Raw genomic sequence first — 21,284 nt, forward strand, 5'->3', positions numbered from 1 at the left:
CTTTTTTGATCCAAGCGTGTGCACTGTAAAAAAAAATCTGTAATTTTATAGTTTTATTCCTTTTATTTCACTCATTAGTCTGTATTTTTGAAATACAGGTTTTGAAAAACCTGTTAGCATGTGATCTAATTAAAAACAAATTCATTGTTGTTAAAAATGTGGTTTACTAGCTTTTTCATAAAAGATTAAAAAGCTACAGTGTAATAAATACGTTTATAATATGTGTAGTTATAAATGTTTTATTTTGAAGAGTTCTGTCTAGTAAAGAGGAAGTGGTATGTAAGAATAAGGGTAATACTGAAGGGTGCACAGGAAGAGAGAGTAAGAATGTAGGAAAAACAGAGGGAGCTTGACTACGAACGAACGCGATGCGAAGTGTGTGAAGTTGATGCAAAGTAGTATGTAGTAAGTTGGTGTTTTAGACTGTCCACTCGACAGCCTTACCACAGAATACCACCCTGCGCACTTTTGTGAGAAGTTAGACATTTCTGCCTGAAATGTATCGTACAGTTATTCACGTGTGTATCATAGCTCGTTTGCAGACAGTGTTTTGTGTTAGCATTCATTAGCAAAGCGAATGGACTCTTAGCCAGTATAGCTAACTCAGCTGTATACTATTCGACTAGCTCACGGGTTTCGATGTGAAAACCCTGAAGAGTTATCTGAAAGTTACAACTGCGAAGTCAGAGCTCCGAGTTCTTTAGAAAGAGGGACACCGACCACGCCAGTTTGGATGCATGCTTGCACCTCTGTTCGACACCAGAGACCGAGAGACGACAGCGGCAGAGCGCGGGACAGACCACGCCATTTTTGGACAGCTGCTTGCCCTTGTTTTGCTGGAGACCGGGAAAGACTGTTGAACTCTGCACAGTGGATTGAACTGTTGCCTAAGGTAAAAACTCTTTCATTCTGTTGCTCCTTTGAGTGAAGTGGACCAATAGTTTAAGTATCGTCGCTCTCAAGCATCGCAACAGGCCTGCAATGAAGTTTGGGGTTTTATTTTATTTTTATATGCCGGCTTGTGTGTGTGTGTGCGTGCTTGGTGAGTGTGGGCCCACTGAGTTAACATTAGAGTTGAATTTGAACTGAAGGTAACTGAAAAGTTGTTATAGTGTGTTTACACCAGTAAAAGGGGATTAATATTATTGCATTACCCTGGTATTCAAGAAAAGAGATATTTCAAAGAGACTGAAAATACATTTATTTTATTGTTTATGTTAAAATTGCCAAAGTAAAATGGGGATTTATTATTTCTAAACTAACCCTGGTGTGTTGCACTGTTATTACTTTTACCAAAGGTACACTGCTCAAAAAAATAAAGGGAACACTAAAATAACACATCCTAATCTGAATGAATGAAATAATCTCATTAAATACTCCTTTCTTTACATAGTTGAATGTGCTGACAACAAAATCACACAAAAATTATCAATGGAAACCAAATTTATCAACCCATGGAGGTCTGGATTTGGAGTCACACTCAAAATCAAAGTCGAAAACCACACTACACCGATCCAACTTTGTCCTTAAAACAAGTCAAAATGAGGCTCAGTAGTGTTTGTGGCCTCCACGTGCCTGTATGAACTCCCCACCTGGGCATGCTCCTGATGAGGTGGGGGTTGGTCTCCTGAGGGATCTCTTCCCAGACCTGGACCAAAGCATCCGCCAACTCCTGGACAGCCTGTGGTGCAACGTGACGTTGGTGGATGGAGCGAGACATGATGTCCCAGATGTGCTCAATTGGATTCAGGTCTGGGGAACGGGCGGGCCGGTCCATAGCATCAATGCCTTCCTCTTGCAGGAACTGCTGACACACTCCAGCCACATGAGGTCTAGCATTGTCTTGCATTAGGAGGAACCCAGGACCAACCGCACCAGCATATGGTCTCACAAGGGGTCTGAGGATCTCATCTCGGTACCTAATGGCAGTCAGCAAAGAAATGCCACCCCACACCATTACTGACCCACCGCCAAACCGGTCATGCTGAAGGATGTTGCAGGCAGTTCTCCACGGCGTCCCCAGACGTTCTCCACGGCGTCTTCAGACTCTGTCACATCTGTCACATGTGCTCAGTGTGAACCTGCTTTCATCTTGAAGAGCACAGGGCGCCAGTGGCGAATTTGCCAATCTTGGTGTTCTCTGGCAAATGCAAAACATCAGCCAGGAAGCATAGGAACTGAGAAGTGGTCTGTGGTCACCACCTGCAGAACCACTCCTTTATTGGGGGTGTCTTGCTAATTGCCTATACTTTCCACATGTTGTCTATTCCATTTGCACAACAGCATGTGAAATTGATTGTCAATCAGTGTTGCTTCCTAAGTGGACAGTTTTATTTCACAGGAGTGTGACTGACTTGGAGTTGTGTTGTTTAAGTGTTCCCTTTATTTTTTTGAGCAGTGTATATTCAACACATAAGGTAAATATCTGTGTTTTGTTGACATTTATTTTTATTGCAGCATGCTAGTTACTCTAATGTAGGTTTAGTGTGACTTTACAGAGCTAATAGACGTTAGATGAACCTAGCCTAGTGACGGTGGTGTTGCAAATCATTTGAGATAAATACAGAAACCCAAGACAATTAAAGTGTATAGAGACCAAAGATAAAAAGGAACCTTATTTCAAATATTCAGTTAGTTTGATTTAAGAACTGAGGGCCCCACCCTGCTTAAGATAGGGAAAGATGGGCAATATTAGTTTCAATTTTAGGTTTTTTGATGTAAACAAACTGTTACAATACACCAACCTTCCACCCACTGCGGGTGTCCTTCTGCCACCTGCCCCCACTGTACTCTTTTTTGAAAATGATAATATGGTCGCCCTAATTTAGCTGACGCTTTTATCCAAAGCTTTATCCAATTGCAATGTATGTCAGAGGTCGCACACCTTGGGAGAAACTAGGGGTTCAGTGTCTTGCTCAGGGACACATTGGTGGATGTGTCCCAGTGGGAATCGAACCCAGGTCTATTCCAACAATGGCATGCTTTCACTCTGGATTTTCACTTGTGTTTTGGAACCTTGCCATGACTTCACATAAGTTTTGTTCAATCAGTTCTGACTAGTGTATGGATCTGGGCCCACAACTCCGTTTTCCTGCTTCTGTACTCGGCAGCTAATAACAGAAGTGAACATGCAGAGAGGACGAAGCTGTCCCAGAGCCAGCACGCCGTCTCCAGACAGCGATACTCACAACTCTCCTGCTGCCTTAGCTAACATCAAAACAACAGCATGTCTTGGTGAACTAGAAAATAAGCTGTGAAAATAGCATGTCATTTAATGTTATGTGACACACTGGAATAGTGTGTGGTGGGGTGTGGGCCACTTTGTTTGTTCACATTTACAGAGTCAGGGCTGTGTGCAAACAATGGATTTTTCAGTATTATCAGTGCACACACAAAACGGACACCTAGCGGACCGTGAGGAGAAGTTCGTTGAATTTGACAAAAAGACGTGTATTGGATTAGAATCGCCTAACCCAGCTTTAAAGCGCACAATGATGCACACTATAGCAACATGTGTGTGTGTAAATGTGTGTATGCAAGTGTGCTTTCAGTGGGTGTGTTTGGATGTATTTGCTTATGTGTGTATCAATTCATGTTTCCCTGAAAATGTAAGTATGTGCACTTTGTTTGCATGTGTGTGTGTGCGTGGCGAGCTACATTAATAGCAATAATTATCTGAGCAGGAAATCTTCTCGGGGCACTCCACTCCACTATATGCCTGTCAAAAATGTCTGTACTATTTATCATACATAAACAAACAACAAATAGTTGTGATTTTCATGTACTTTGGATCTTAGAGTTTAGGATTGCAACATGAACACAACTCTATTTAAAAGGGTGGCAGGGTTTGTCTGTAGAGGTCACACTGGCACACAACCATTTGTCATCATTTTCTTACTGTTTTCTGAGTTTTGTGGTTTGTAAATTGTCAATGATACATTAGAAAGTAATGAAAATATGTTGTTCTGCCCTGGGTTTAGATTTTAAATAGAATATCAATTAGCACCTAGAATATGGAAAAAGGGTATTAATCAACAGGACACTGATGTAAGTTTAGACTTGCTTGTTTACTGACTTGCCTGTTTGTAGAAATAAAGCAGCTCATGCTTTCAGAGGTTAAATTCTGGTGTTTATGGCTTCATCACCTGGTGTTCACGGCTCAACCATTCAAATACAATGATTATCTCTTCTAAAATTTCCCATTTAAATTATTTTCACTACTTTCCTTGAAAATTGCTGTTATGATTTTGTTCAAGCCCTGGTAAGTCTAAAAACATCCAGTTTTACCTTATTTTAAAGTTACCTGTTGCACAGAATAGTCTGGAAATCCAATCACTTGCCGTAGTGCCTGCTTTACACTAATTTATTTAACAGTACATGCAGTATTATATAGTTGTTCAGCTACTGCAGAAAATACTGTAAAATCATTTAATTGAATGTTTTTTCTTGCATGCAAAAGGGCTCAGGAGGATAAACTTCAACACTATTTGGCACACATGCACACACACACATAAATAGCATGTCCCCGTATGGAGTGTGGACAGTACATTACCCCAGTTGTGGTATTGAACGACGCCCATTAGCAGTGTTAATCTATAGATCTAATCATGATCATGAAATAGAGCACTGCACCCGATTCTGGCAGCATCAGCCACACTCATAACCCATGGCACATTTTCCTCATGTAACCCACCAGCCAAAACTAAGGTTATCGCGAGCCTGTTCTACTTCTTGTTATGTTTAATTTATTTAACATGCAATGTAATAAAAAGACTGTAAAAAGAGTGAAGAAAAGATAAACAAATTTTACAAGTGATACAAAAATCCAGAGAGGCTGTGAAAATGACAGTAGCCTAATAACAAAGAAAACCCATCAAGGTCAGGCCTATACTACAACACAATTAAAAAAATGGAAAATGAAAGAAATATAAAAGATTATTAAATAATAAAATAGTATTCATAGCAGGGTGATACTGTATGTACAATTAAAAGTACAATCATGTGATTTTAAAATAAATAGATGAGATAAAGATGAATAATAACTTGTAAATCACCAGTGTTGGGCAGTAATATTATTGTAATATTATTACTTTTCTCAGTAACTAGTAGTGTAACTAATTACTTTTCTAAAACAGTAATATTATTGGAGTTACTAATCCATGTAACGCTGTGTTACTCGTTACTAACCGCACCATCCTTGACGTGAATGCGCGACTGTGCAGCAGCTCAGCGGCACCGGAGCCAAAAATTAAAGGAAAGCAGAAAGAAAACTTCGGCAACTACTGCCAGTAATGCTTGGACTCATCAGGAGAGAGTGGCGTTAACGTAACGTTTTGTAACTACTGTATACTGCCCCCCCGAACGTAATATAGTAATGTAACGAGTAATGTAACTAGTTACTTTTATCACAGAGTACTTTCTTATATATAATACTTTTTTAAGGAGTAATAAGTAACTAGTAACATATTACAGTTCCATCTGAGTAATTAAAATCTGAGTAACTTGCCCAACATTGTAAATCAGAATCAAAATGAATTCCAATTCAAGACAAGTAATGCTAGAGGGCGCCTCAATGACAGTAGAAGGAGACACACACATGCACATCCAAATATCTCATTATATTTTATTTTTCAGAGCCGCTGGTACACAGAAGCAGAAGGGCAGGGAGGCACAACTAAGCAGAGTGTCAATAACATAGTATGATTACAGCAAAATGATGGTGAATGTTGAGAAATACACAGATAATGAATAATTACTCTATAATTAAAATCAATAAAGAAACAAATGAGAACTGTAGGAGAGCTTTGATGCTGCTGTGCAAAAAAAAGAGGTTTCGTGGGACACGTGATAGTGGAACAGTAATTACCATCATCCTTATCAACAATTTCTTTTTCTTTTTGGTCTCAGATAACTGTTAACCTACATACATATATGCAAAAATACTATATATTTAATACAGCATACATACACCCACCTCACAGACACACACAACTATAAACACATGCACAACCACACAAAAAAACACCTAAACACACAGAAAAACCCACATACTGTGGTTCTAATGACTGCATAATACTGTACTTAACCATGCTTTCTCTATTATATGCATAGTTTGAACACCGTATCATGTCAGATCACAATATATCATAGAAGAACAATAGGTAACAGGAATCAATTCACAAGATTCATTGTCAGAGGATGTAATCATTCCAGCCCTCTCATTCATAAAAAACTCACTGTTTCATGTCTCAACCAATAATATCTCATTAGAGATTAATACAGATCAGCGCTTTTAATTAGCCATTCCACCCACACAATCGCTGATAAAAGCCTCTGATCTTGCCTGTTGTATGCTGGCAACCGTCTATATATACTGTATGTGTGTGTGTGTGTGTGTGTGTGTGTGTGTGTGTGTGTGCCTTCCCTGTAGTAAAAAAATGTCAGCTTTACTCCCACCTACAGTCTTCATTGCTGCTCAGTGTACTGCATTGAATCAGCCCTACTTTTTGTTTGTGTGCGTGTGTGTGTGTGTGTGTTCTGCCCATGTTTGTACAGGCCTGTATGTGTGTACATCAATACACTTGTATATATTTGTGCCTGCTGCATCATAATCCAAGCTTTTTCATCACCTCTTTGTTTACAGTATTACTTTGAAGATGGCAGGAGTGTGTATGTGTGAGTGGATGTGAATGTGTGTTTGCATATGTAATTCTATGTGTATCTTTGTGAGAGCCATATCATAATCTGGTTTCTAAAGCATCACTTTCTGTGTTTACCATGATGTCACTTTCATGAGTTTTTCCTTCAGGCCAAGAAAAAAAAGACGCACGGATAAGTGCCAAAGCTCAGAGAAATAAGCAACCATTTAGAATCACCTCTATCTCAACACCTCAAACAACACCATCTTGATGGATGACAACAGACCATGAAAATAACTCCTTTGCCTTGAGGCTACAGTGACTGGCACATCCCAAAATTCATCAAATGCCTTCTGTTTTTCACAGGACATGCTGAAGTGCACCACAGAAGTATAAATCTATGAGAATCCATTAAAGAAATATCCAAACCAGTACCCACCAGCTGACCATTCGTTTTACCTCTTCCCCAAACAACAATTGTCTAATCATAGCTTAGCAACCATAACCAGGAAAGGCAGGCCTGTCAAGTTTAGATTTTTTAACATGCTAAAGTGGTGTGCATGAGAATGGAGTAAGAACAATACTCAATACTATGCATTTACAGAGTTGCAAGGTATTGCTCTTGATACCCTGAGGGAGTCTCCAACGCGTTCTCATCTCAGTGCGTCATTACCAACGTTTTCAGACAGCGTGACAAAGCGTAATTATTTTACGCTAAAGGTACCCTTCAGCGTCCGTATGAAATGCCACTGTTTGCTACGTCACAGCAACACAAAGGAGGCTAACCCTACGTGCTAGCACATCAGCTGTGTCAGGGAAATCCAGACGACATGCATAAAGTCAGTGTTTTAGGTTCATCCACCAACATTTCTGATGGTTGTGGTAAGGATAGGGGGCTTTGGGGGCTCTCAACACCTTTAACCCAGAGCAGTTCATACAGACGCATCCAGGAGTGTCTCATAAAGACGCACCCGGAGCGTCTACTCAAATACACTTCACTTTTTATGAAAGCATCAGTATTGGACGCCCTGACATTGAGAACGCTCTAGAGTCTTGTTTTAGCTTTTCCCAAACTAAAAACATTGGTTGGTATGTCAGGTTATCTGGTTTATTACCTAGTAAGTGAGCTCTGCTTCCAAGGCACATGTCATTAAGTAGCGTTAACGCAATGAGTTTTATGGGTTTAAGGTTATGTTCATAAAAGCCCAGTTAACAACTAGCTTATGTAGTGTGTAGTAGTTCTGGGTATTTACAGTAATGTTGGTAGCTCTTTCCTGGTTTTAATTGGATTTCAGGAAGTTTACACTCCCAGCAACTCCAGCAAACATGGCATTACATTCATAACACCCATTGGTTAGTCCTCATCCTAAATGCCTTTTCTCTTGTAACATTAAAAGTAAAACATTTTGTTTGAAACTTCTAACAATCAGCCAAACAGGGTTATGTTAGAACATAATACCCATCTTATTTTACATTTTTCCTTATACTGTAATACTAAGACTAACTAACTTCACAATGCAGACAAGAATGATGATCTTTATTCAGATGTCTTTGTGGATCATCAGCTTGTGAGGATGATGAATTTTGTCCAGGACATGAAGCTTTACCCTCTTTCTTTTAACACTGTGTGTATTTAGCCATCAAGTTCTCATTTTATATAAGTAAATCTGAGACAGAAAAGAATCAGTCAGTTTTTTCAACCAATTTGTGAAACTAAAGTAAGCTTAATTAGCTAGCTAGCAGCTAATGCCAACAGGAGCTGGAAAAATAGACAGTTACAAGCTAGAAATGAGATGCCTGCTTTTTTTCTTTCTCTGTCTAAAATCATGTCACCATTATATACAAACCTGCCGACATTATCATTGTATGCTGTATATGTGCTGTGGGAGAATGGTAAGTTTGACAAGCAGTGCACAGTAACTCGGGTGAGGCTTAGCAAATTGTCAGTTAAAGGCATGACACTCTACGCCACTAAAATACTTCCTGTTTACACTCTACACTGGGTTCAAAGTTTTAAAAACCTCTAATAAAAAACTTTGTGCTCTTAATTAAAAAGCTTAAAGCTGTTGTGTCATCAGTTTTATTTCCGTCTGTGCCATATTTGGGTTACCTGTTCCTGCTGATGCTGTCCATCAGTCAAGGCTAGACATGGTGAAAGGCTAGCTAAGTGGTGTTAATTGAGCTGGTGTCCTGCAATAATAGTTTCATGCAATGAAGTCATTTATCAGCACTGCTCTCAAACAGCAGAGACAAAAAGAGAGTAGAGAGGGAAAAAGGGGGGTCATGAGAGGCAGTGGGGGAGGGACTTCAGTCACTCCAATATGAGGTTGGAGAAAGAGATTTATGAATAGAAAGATAGGTGAAAAAAGAGAGGTTTACATGTCAAATAGCTTTCCATTCAGCCATGGCTAATAGTTTCCAGCTGATTTTGTCTGATACCAAGACATACACACCAATACAGTATTCTGTATTTTATATTTGGCAAAATACTGGCTAACATGCTAGAGCTTGCATTCAGTATTGCCACTCTGAGCAATGTGTATGTGTTGTCTGGACTGCATTTGAGTCACCACATAAACAGATGTGCACACGCAGTATTTATCGGAGCGAGCAAAGGTAGAATTGTTTTGCTTTCAACCTGCACCTATCATGCAAAATTTGGGTTACTTCTTCAGAGAATTAATTTGACTTATTTCTTTGTTTCAGTGTAGGCTTTAGGTTTTGTCAGTGGATCGGACTGAAGAGCGTACTTGGCAGCGTCCAAGTGTGAATGTGTGAATCTTTTTTTGCAGTATTACTGCACCTATTACACCTTCTATGGTGGTGGTGAATTGTACAAACAGATTAGCCTTTTTACAAGTATTGGCCATGTGTAAATGAGTCCTGTTAATTTTCTAGTCACTTGAATGTATCAAAGTTTAGTCTACCTAATCTGAACACTGCACTCAACACAAGGTCTGAAATACATCAGTCAACCTACAAAAATACACAAGAAAAACCCCCCGGAATGATTTGTTTCCCCTTGAAGGTGTGACAGTGATATAACAATAGCTATTCAGCCCCACTGTGTTTCTTTTTCAAGCTGTCAATCACAGAATAGGCATTTTTCATATAACGGATATCTTAATATTAAATTTAATTCTTTGACTGGGGTCCTTGGAGCTTGCTTTGAGCTGTAACAGTTTGTGAGTGAAACTAGTGGTATTTCCTGTATCAGGGCTATTTTTAACTCATTTAATTTGTTTTCCTCATGCATTGTCTTGTTTTTGTACCGTTCACATTTATACATAGTTGCTGAATCACTTTTTCTCTGTTACCCAGTTAAACTCTGTTTGCTATCTCAGTTTGATTTTCACAACCATGGGAAATTGACGTATCACCCACAATGATTACATTCAGTCTGTCTTTGTTAACGTTTTTCATGTCAGTTCATGACCATACATAACCATGCACCGGGGTCAAGTATCACCAATCACATTAGCAACAAGCTAAAAATATTGGTGTGTTTGTTTTGCTGTTGCTGGTTTTACCCTACTGACACAAACTAAACTCACACACACAAATAAGATAACCAACCATACAAAGACAGAGCAATTACCAAGTGAATGGCAAATTTAGCATGACGCATGGGTCAGTGCATTCTGCCGCAGCATGTCAGTCGACCGGGTGTATGTGTACTACATACTTGTGGTTTCATTTGTTCTTTGTTGCAGAAACTGTCATTGTGAAAACAACTAAGAATTCACATTGCTAAAATGCAGACTATTAACGGTCGTATGGCTTTGATTTTAGGCACCCTCAAATACAAAAGGAATAAGCTACCCAGCTACTGACATAGGAAGCCTGAGGAGTAGATATATGAGGTTCAGTCCTACCTCTCTGCTGTGGAGTAGGCCTTTCTCTGACACATCACCGCCAATGAACTGCTTCCCGGTGCCATTTCCTGTTTGATCTCCCACGCGACGAGGTTGCTGGGTTTTACAGCCAGGAAGTTGATGCCTGACTGGAACCACACCCTGCATAGAGGGATGAAGAGAAGGGAAGAAAAGGGAAAGCAAGGTTAATCTAAAGTTCACATAAGCACATCATAAACAAGCTGAGTTGTCACAGTGACAGTTCGGGGGAATTTGCTTAAAATTGAATTTGCTTCGCTTGGAATTTCCCTGCCCCGATTTTCTCGCTGATTTTGTTTAATCCCTGATACGTGCCATACTCTCTTTGTCTAAAATGTCTTTTGAAATTGATTCACGCAGCATGGTGCCGCCTCCCACAGTATGTTTTGGTGGGGGGAAACAAAGGAGTTACAGGAGAAGCTCTTATAAAAGTTAACAATTTTACCAGAATAAGTGGTGCATGGAGGATGAGGTGATTATACCTAATACACAAAATGTGATTTTGCAGAGGAGAAAGGCAACAATGAACTGCCAGTTTCCTAGTGATATGATCTGAGATTTTGTTTCTGTTTATTCTGCACTCATCTCTTCTTCCACTCCCTTTCAACTTCTTCTTCTCCAACTTATTTTCACATTTCCTTCACTTTTCCATTAGACTTCATACCCCTTCCCTTCTTTCCCTATCCTTCAGATTCTTGTCTTCCACATGTCCTCCATGTTTCTGTTCCTCTATCCTTATTTCACGTATCACACTCGCCTTTATTTTCCCTACCAGGTGTCCTCTTTCATAACTTTTCCCCACCTCCTCCTAAAACTTTTCTTCAGCCTTTCATCCATCCCTCTGTGATTTCCTTCTATTCCTTCCACCCTTTCTTCCTTGCCTATATTTCTTATTCCATCCCTCCCTCTGCCCCTCCTCCATTCTTCAATCTCGAGGCATCCTATGGTTAATCTCTTTATTTTCTTTCTCTCCCTCTCCCTCTCTCTCTAATCCGTCCCGGTGTGTTTTGTTCTATTTATCACCTTGACAAGACCCTCCCTCAGTTTATTAACACGCTTTATAGGCACGCATGCACGCTTGTTTACGGCTTTTCTTATTAACACACATACAGTTGTTTCTGGCAAACAACAAATATCAACACAGCCGTACTGTCTAATAAAGTTTTTCCTCTACACAGAAGGGGGGAAAAAAACTGCCAATCTTCTTTGTCTGCTTTCTCATTATTACTTTCTTGTGTCTGTCTTGCTTCATGTCTTGCCAAAAAACTGCCTGCAAATATGTCATGACGGTCCCTTGCCATGCTCTCTGTACATATGTTTGTGAGTGTGTATGCATTTGTGCACCTGTGTGTGTGCATGTGCTGTATAATAATCTAAACAAGATGCTTATTGGAGTTTAGCGCAAGGGAACAATCCTCTTGTGAAAACTTGAAAACCCACTTTTTTCTGTTTCACTCTGAACTCATTTTCCATGTTTTTTCTTTGTATATATATGAAGGGAAAAAAATGTTTCCTTGTTTGCCATTGTTATGTGATTTTTTTTGTGCTACGGTTGGGAAAAATGAGGGAAAAGGAAGTGTGAAGTTGCAAAAAAGTCTGCAAGTAAGGCAGTGTACACATTTTTTGAGTCTGGCGTGTTCATGCTCCCAAGTAAAATACTGTGTGTGTGTGTGTGTGTGTGTGTATGTGTGCACAGCAACACAGTATAAAATAACGGGCGGCCCCCAAAAAATCTCTTTTATAATTCAACAGCTGAATGTTACATAAAATAAAAAATCTCTCAAAAAAAGCTCACCAACATTGTTTTGCTTCCTGTTTCTTTCACTCCATCCCTCTCTCTTTCTGTCTCCTCTGTCTACCTAACCCCCCCCCCCCCCCCCCCCCCCCCCCCCCCCCCCCCCCATTCTCCTAAATATCTATAGAGATGCATTCCTTCAGAAAAACCAAACCAGAACCGCACTGCATCCAACATTAGGCCAAAGTCACCATTATTACAGAAAGTAGAGAGGCCTGTCACCAATCATTTTGACCATGACTGCCAATTATTACAAGTGACATATGAAAAGTGACAGCAAAACACTCCAACAATTATCTATGTCAAAATATGCTGAAAATATCTATTTTCTGTGCAATTATAGGGTATTTAAATTGGATAATTTCAAGAAAGCACAGATCAGGATAGACGACCTTTTGATGTCACTTTTCTTTCGTGTTGCTTCACTGCAACTATGAGATTGCCCTCACCAGAGAACAGCATTTGCAGCTTCATCAAATGCTTAATAAAACCTGCATTCTCCTGACAAGCAACTTCTTGCGGTGGTGCGAGGGGTCATATAAAATAACTATGCTTGAAGAGAAAGGTGGAGAGAATTATCACTTGATTCTGCATTTCCCCTCAGTTTGTTGGAGCATTTTAGTGTCTTTCAGGTCACTGTTTTGGTTTTACAGTCTGCAACTTTAACTGTTTTAGTTAACTCTCAATGCTCTCATCGACTTCGTTTCTAGCCCAGGCAGGCAGCTGTTTTCAGCAAAAGAGCTCTAATAAATCTGTTGTACGCTGCCCAGCACCGCAAATAAGTTTGCAGAAACACAATTCCAAGTAAATGCTAAGGTGTTTCTGTGTGTGTTGGATGTGTAAATAGACATCTACGTTTAGGCACAATATTTCTATACTAGTTTCTCTAGTAGATTTAGTTCCCTAGATGTCTTTTTTACAGAACATTTAAAAAATATCTATTCAGTTGTTAAAGGGTCAGTGTGTAATATTTAGGAGGCTCTACTGATAGAAAATAATAATAATATCCATAACAATGTTTTTAGAGGTGTATCAAGACCTTACATATTGAACCGTTAAATCTTTATTGCAAAAAGAGAAATAAAGTGTACATGGGACATAAAGAAGTATATATAACTTTGATTTGTGCAAAATCACATATTGTATAAACATATTTTGCAAACTTGCAAATTTGTAACATGGTTACAACGGTTAGTTCACCGTCCGTGTAGAGTGAAATAGACATCTGCATGTTGTTTATGTACTCTGATAATGTTAATCCAACACATCTTTGTTGTATTGTCCATGCTGAGCCACATTCCGACTTAAGAGCACATAAACACACACCGAAGGCGGAAGAGCAACTTCACAACTCAGGAAATGGGACCATCCGAGGAGCACGTGAATGCACCATGAACCACTGGTTGCAATTTGCAACCCTCACCACTAGATGCCAGTAAAACTTACATACTGAACCTTTAATGTATGAGGACATGTTGCAAAAACAGAATGTATTGTATGTATGTTTTTAAACTTTTTTGCTTGTATGACTCTTACTGTGTGTAAAAAGAGAAGTGAATTTTTTCCTTAATCTTACCTTAAGTCTCAAAATAGCCGTTATTTCACAAAAAACTGACATTTATCTGCAAAATGCGAGACCCTGTACACAGGATAAGCAGTTGACGATGGATGGATGGATCTCCAAAATTAAAGACTTTTGGCTTTCTATAAACAACCCTACATCCCTTTTAACTCTTTGCGATGTTCTGCCAAGGGTCTAAAACCCTCACGTCAAAAACAAGTGTAGTGTTCAGTCAAAAGGAAAAGGAGTGAATATAAAATGAGTCTAGTCAGAGGTTGTCTGTGTCTGTTAGTGTTTACCCCTTAAATTCAGAGATGATAATTGAGGGGAAAGGTAGATTGATATAGCTTTATGCTTTGGACAATGAACATACATAACCTCAACCCACACATATGTAAGAAAAGAACACTGCTGTCTCTTGGTGCATCTGTCGAGACTTATACATGTGTGTGCTTGCCTGTGTGTGTTCATGTCTGTCAACAAGCAGGATGACGGACAAGGCTGCGTCCCTAAGCTGCTTCTGTCAGATCTGTGTATAGCAACAGAGCCTGACAAGTGTCTGTCTGTCTTTTTTTCTTTGTCTGTTTTTTTAGGTTATGCAGGAAGACAAGCAAAACTTCTCCCTGTACTCTCTCTCTCTGCCTTATTCCTATCTCTTTTGTTGTTGGTTTCTGATAAATCTCAACAGATATACCTCTTGAGCCCCGACGCCCCCTGTACCGGGGGCAGCACGCGATTTTCGTGCAAAATGCAAATGGGAAATTCATGTCTGAAACTAGTATTGCATCACCCTAACCATGCTACACACCTCTGTGAAGCAAGGAGGCTCAGCTAGAAGCTCAAACCAACCATGAGATCAGCTGTATAGCTCACATCACTCAAATAAAAAATTACAGACTAATTAGCTGGATAACAGTAACAACAAATGTGCCAATATACATATTCAATTACAACCGCTGTCTTACTTGAGCTGTTTTCGCCGTTTTCAGTCCAAAAATCAGCTGATTTGTTTCTAAAAATATTTCGGGCACCATCTTGATTATTGTGAAATTCCTTGGAGCTGTGTACCTGCATTATCTTGCCTTTTTTTTGCTTTGGAATACACAGTCTTTATTGCAGTCTGGTGGCCGACCCATAGTCGCTACATCGACATCCATGGTATCAAATAAAAGTTCTGCTCAAACTAGATCAATTGATGCTCCCCCACCTCCTTCCATGGACGTCGCCACGTTGCATCGTCATGTTTCTACAGTAGCTGAAAACAGACAAACAGCGCTACAGAGTCACTACGTTCTTCTTGTTCTACTTCTGGTAGAATTCAGGCAGTGCAGACAATTATCACTATGTTGAATACACAAGTTAGAAGAAGAAGAAGTATTAATAGTATACAGCAGGGGTTGGCAAATATGTTTTGCATCGGAGCAATATTTTCAATAAGAATATGGAGCCATAAAATTGACTCACATAAACATGTGGTTTTGGTTAGGTAAGGTGCAGGACTTGCAACCTAAGGGTTGAGTCTTTAATCCCACCTTGGGACAACTTTTTTTTCTCTCTTCAACAATTGGATTCTGCAACAAATGTTTCTCAGATCACGGCATGCGCTATTTTGTTTCGGTGTTTGATCCATCAACCTACGGACACTTTTACAGTTCCCCAGTATCTCCAGGCAGAGGACATTTAGGAGAATCACGTTTTCTGACAGCTCTTTCAGAGGTGTGTCAAGCAGGCTTTGTTCATTCAGAATTCGTTCAGAATCAAAATAAAAGCTCAGTTCAACTCCAAATACAGCATTGCAGTAAACGAGCTTCTTGTGCATTTATTTTGTAGGCAAAAACACTAAAGAGGAAGTGATTATGTGAGTAACTGCTGCTGTCATGAGATCTATTTCAACACCGCTATTAAAGCACCTGGCCACGGGCCAAGATATTATTGTTGCCGGGCAGTTTTGTCGAGGGTCCCAGAGAGAATAAACATGTTTCCCCTGTCAATGTTACATTTAAAATATAGTAATAATAATATAGTATATATATTTTTACCAGGCAAGGATGAAAATATCATATTTTTTCTTTATTGCATCTAGTCTGTAATGGTAAAATAAATGTTAATTATTGATGTAGTACAATGGATTTATATTCCTTAGCTTCTGACCTTTCAAAGGTGACATGACATCTCGGCCAAATGGTTGAGGAGTTAATCCTGATTCATTTTAGGTATGTTATTTTAGGCATTTTTCCTGGAAAAAGGTGGCGATGACCAACAGGACAGGTATCAGGTGACAGGTGTGTTGTTGCCTTCACTGTCAAATTTGCCAAATCTTCGAGTGCCTTACTTATGTGATCAATCTATGATGTCAACACAAGAATGTCAACAACAATTGCAGGGCAATACACTTAAAACTTTATTTACACCAGAAACATTAACTCGGCCATCTATTTCTCAGTTGTTCCCTTAGTCATATATTACAGACTTTCACAGCTACAGTCTGGTCCTGTTGGCCATTGAGTAGCTCACAGAGCATTGCAATTGATTTTCTTTTCCTTTTTTTCTTGAGCTGGGCCTTGTTTATAGGCACTTCAACACTAGTTTTCCAAGTGGAAATATAAAAAGCAAGTGGAGGGGAAAAGCAATAGGGCATTATGCCAAAAAGCTACACTGTGAATAAAGTTTTCCTTTGCTCTTTTAAATCACAATTGTAAGTTTAAATGCAGAATGTGCTTCTGTCATTGTGAATATGTCTCTCTTTTTTTGTAGTCATTTTTATATGCCCCAGAGGGTCCCTTTGTCTCACTTATGCAGATTGTATCTCTGCTGCATTTTGCCTCTGTCTCCACAAAATATTTTGAAAATTCAGATCAATGACAGCTGGGTGATTGAGGTAAGAGATGCCATTGTGGAATAGGTGTCATCAATTCAAAGAAAAATAACCACACTTCAGTACCTTTGTTGGGTAAAGTAACATTTCTTAAAGTCATTCAGCTCATAAGAGTGACCAAAAACATAGTTAACCCACATTTTTATTTACCACCAAAAAGCTAAACTGACAAATGTAATAGCAGTTGAACAGACATGAGGAATGAGAGGAATGTGAATGAAGCAATGCATATTTATAGCTTAGCCTTTCCACACAGGACTTGTAACCCAGGAAAGCAAGCAATATACGCACGAAAAGAATAACAAAAGAATCACTTAAGTCCAATTAATTCCGACACTTAGCCATATCCTTTGAATACTCTTTCTAACAGCATAACCTGGTTTAAAACCTTCAATTCTCCAGTGTAAGAGAAAAAAGAAAACACTTTTACAATTTATTATAACTGATTGTACATGTGTCAGGAGATGAAGTCTACACTTGTATCTGCCTTTGGTTTGCACGCACACACACGCGTAGCCATGATCACCAGTACACACCGTACTGCCACAGTATCTCTCTTTTACATAGAAGCAAAATCAGCACTGACTTAAGGTCATGCAGACTTGTGAGTGTAACTCACACATGGGATTCCATGAAGAGAACCTGCTGATAGAAGGACAGATTTACACTCAGAGTGAAACAGATGAAGAGGAGAAGAAAGAGACAGAAGAGGGGAGGAGTAGAGAGGGAGAGATGAGAGAGTCAGACATATAACTACTGAAGAGTTCAACAGTTCAGTCCACACCTACTTAAGGCTTTGTCACAAACGTCACTGTTTTCAGAACCAATTGACCTTTCAGCAGCACAGCTCCTGAGGTGCTGAAAGGACAGCGCACTGACAATTTTACCAGGCAGACTAAAAACATAAATTAAATTGACAAAACATTTTTCATGTATAGTAAAACCAGAAAGGTCAGTGCAAAATTGGGGCCTTGATTGATCATTATAAATACAGTTCACATGGTCACAACATTTAAAAAGTAGGAGGTTTGTGCTATTTGAAAGGCAGCTTTGAAAGACTAAGCTTCTCTAAGCACATAAAAGAAGAAAAACAAAAATGACTGGAAGCTTAGAAAATAGTGTGGTTGCATGTAAGTGTCTTGGAGTCCATGTGGATTTAGGCATTTGTAGAAATAGAGGCACATCTGTTCCATGAGACGAATAGCTAAGATGCAATGCCAGACATCTAAAACACGTGGATGGATTGGCCATGAGTTGTGAGTAAAGGTCTGTAATGCAACAAATTTAAGCAAGGTTCTGACCTGTTATTTTATGAATGTACCGCTAATGTATATATTTAATTCTTTTAGTCGTGCAAATTATTTAACTGGTCGCAAGCAAGCAAACTAAGGCTAAATAGCCAGCTACAAGGGATTCCAGTAAGATTCTTCTGAGCTTTATTATATGTGCTATATTCCCTGAAACTCCTCACCAATGTAACCTCTGCAAATGACCCCAGTGAAGTAAATTTATACACTTCAGGGAACCACCCATTATAGCATAAGCCCTGCTTGAAATGTCTGTGTGTTTAGAGCCTGTGGGCTTTAAAAGGCTAAAAACTGAGATCTCTTCAGCAAGAACCCAACTCAGAGGGTTTAGTGAGTCTATGAAGGCTTAAAAGTGTTTTGGATGTGTTATTCCCACAAACATCAAGTTGATAAACAATGTTTTAGGATAGAAAAGTAGATATTTAGCCCTCAAGGGTTATGCGCTAAGGGGTATGCATTATTTTGATGTTTTTTTCACTTTATCAGTTTTTTTATGAGTGATTCTGCAGCAGATTAGAAGCAACATTTTTCAAGTTTATCAAAGTAGCTGTTAAAAAGAAAAAAGAAAAACAACCAAAAAATAAAGACCTGCAGCATAGCTTCAAACCAATTCCCAATCTGCAGACGATGGCATTACAAGTTATGTGTGCTCTAATCCATGATACCTGCTAATGTAGAGCTACAAAGGATGTACAAAGATGCTCGAGGTAATAACCTGTCTTGGATGTGAGAGGATGTAAAGAGAGGTTGTGTTAGATCAAGTATGTCTCGGGTGTTATCACAAGGGCATCCCCTTATTAAATCAAATCAATCAATAAAACAGAACCTCCTGTAGACTCAGCTAGGCTAAAGTTAGCTGCTACCAACGATGCGGCAATCAAAATCAATTTGATGGGTATAGCACCACAACTATGAACAACTGACAAAATCACCATAATTATTTGTAAGTTATTTTTCATATCAGTGTACCTCTGGTATGAACACAAATGCACTTAAGTACAGTATTCACATAAAACTTTAGTTCCTTTGGTTTTCATCAGTGCACATAAAGATTCCTTTTTCTTCTCTCGTAAGCTTCTGTGGCAGTTTTGGGAGGGGTGCCAACAGGGGCCAGTGCCCCTGTAACACAGACCTTGGACCCCCCTATGGCCCCACTCTGAACGACAATAATCTACAATAATCATAGTAATATATCTTCCTTGCGACAATATGGCGCTGATGCAAAAGAAGGAACATATGTGTCTCAACCAGTCGGATCCTTTAGGACATTACACCAGCACTGTCAGGTGTGGTGCCAAGGTGGTTATCCCTGATAGAAAGTGTTCCCCCTGCCGTTGGAAGGCGGACTTTACAAGAGTAAATGAAATATAACATGTGGATTGTTTCATCTGTTGTTTTAGTATTGTTTTATCAACAAGGTTTTTGCAGAGCAAGCTAAAACATGGATTATAAGAACGCTTTTTATAGGCTAACATTAACATTACATGTTATTGAACTTCGTATTATTCACTGCACTGAATTGAAAATGTCTAAACAAAACGTGCATATAGTTTCCCTTCCCAATTATTTTGCGATAGTCTGACGATGTTATAACTGACCAGGTAGTTGATAACTTAGTCATCCATGTTTCTGTTTGGAATCTAGATCTAGACAGGCTGTCACATTTTTCAAGTAAACTGCTCCTACAAATATCTATGCCATCGATACAGTAAAATCAACATCACTGTAATCAGTTTAACACATTGCTCACCTCAGCGTTAGATCTACTTGACTCAAAATATACATTAAACTGAATGCAGCATTGTAGACAATATTTTGTCCTTGTAATCCATGTTTTCATTGCATGGATAGTCTTCGGATATTGCAGGAAATTGTTGTCAGTCCCCGTCCTTAAAGGGTAAATTATTATCATAACAATTTAATAATGCATTGCATTAGCTAGAGTTAACAGGATTTTTTTTTGAACAATGTCATTTAATAAAACTATAAGTCACTGAAAAGATCCTGTTACTGAAACAAATAACTGTAAGCTACTGAAACATACTAAAACATTACATTATATACTAAACATGACATTTTGAAAGCTCGCCTTTGTCTCTGTTGCCCCGGATTGAATGTGCCCCCCTGACAAAACAACTGCCCCCAGCCTGGTCCCCTCAATAAAATTTGTCTAGAACTGCCACTAAGCTTGTTCTTTCTTTCCTTATACTTTTATTCTATGTTTACAGGAATCCATAGCTTTGAGCCTTGCACTCAACACTGTTGGTTTCTTGTAAAGTTCAAGGAACTGAAGCTTAATCTACATTTGGACTCATTGTCATGCCGCTCTGGATGAAAGTGTCAGCTAAATGCCTAAAATGTAAATGCAAACCCATGAGGCATTCTTCTCAAAAACAAAAGAGCAGACCCTGAGCCATATGCTATGTGTCAGTAAATGTTGCTGCATGTACAGTAGCAGATGTGTCTAAGAGACAAAAGTAAAAGAAGACATATTGTGTGTCTGAAGTTGCTGTTGGAACAGATGTTTTGAGGGAAGGATGCTGTAAGAAGCGCTGTTGACATGGAGCTAAATGCGTTTATCCTGCATCCAAATTAAACCAAGATTTTGTAAGAATTCCTAAATGTAATTAAAGCAATGTAGGGAAAAATCCTTTCAGTACAATACATTTAAACTCTGTTGTCTCTCAAATAACCACCTCAAATATTCCTCCTGTGGTAGAAGCCAACGACAGTAGTAGCTCTAGTAGGAGTATAGTATCTGACAAAAGTTTATACACCCCTTATATTTCGGTAAATATTTGATTATATCTGTTCATGTGACAACACTGAAGAAATGACACTGCTACAATGTAAAGTAGTGAGTGTACAGCTTGTATAACAGTGTAAATTTGCTGTCCCCTCAAAATAACACATCACACTGCCAATTATGTTTAAACCACTGGCAACAAAAGTGAGTACACCCCTGTCCCTGAGGGGACAGCAAATTTACATTGATACAGTGTTGTCACATGAAAAGATATAATCAAATATTTATAAAAATGTGAGAGGTGTACTCACTTTTGTGAGGTGCTGTTTGTAGTCAAAAACTTTATGGATGATTGTTAAAACTTGTAATCCAGCTCAGAGGAGGCAACATCTCCATCAAATGGAAAATATATTTTCACATGGAAAATAATCATTGTAAAAAAAAGAAAGTTTGCCGAGGTTGCCCATAG

Source organism: Micropterus dolomieu, linkage group LG21 (genome assembly GCF_021292245.1).
Source record: "Micropterus dolomieu isolate WLL.071019.BEF.003 ecotype Adirondacks linkage group LG21, ASM2129224v1, whole genome shotgun sequence".
Taxonomy (NCBI): Eukaryota; Metazoa; Chordata; class Actinopteri; order Centrarchiformes; family Centrarchidae; genus Micropterus; species Micropterus dolomieu.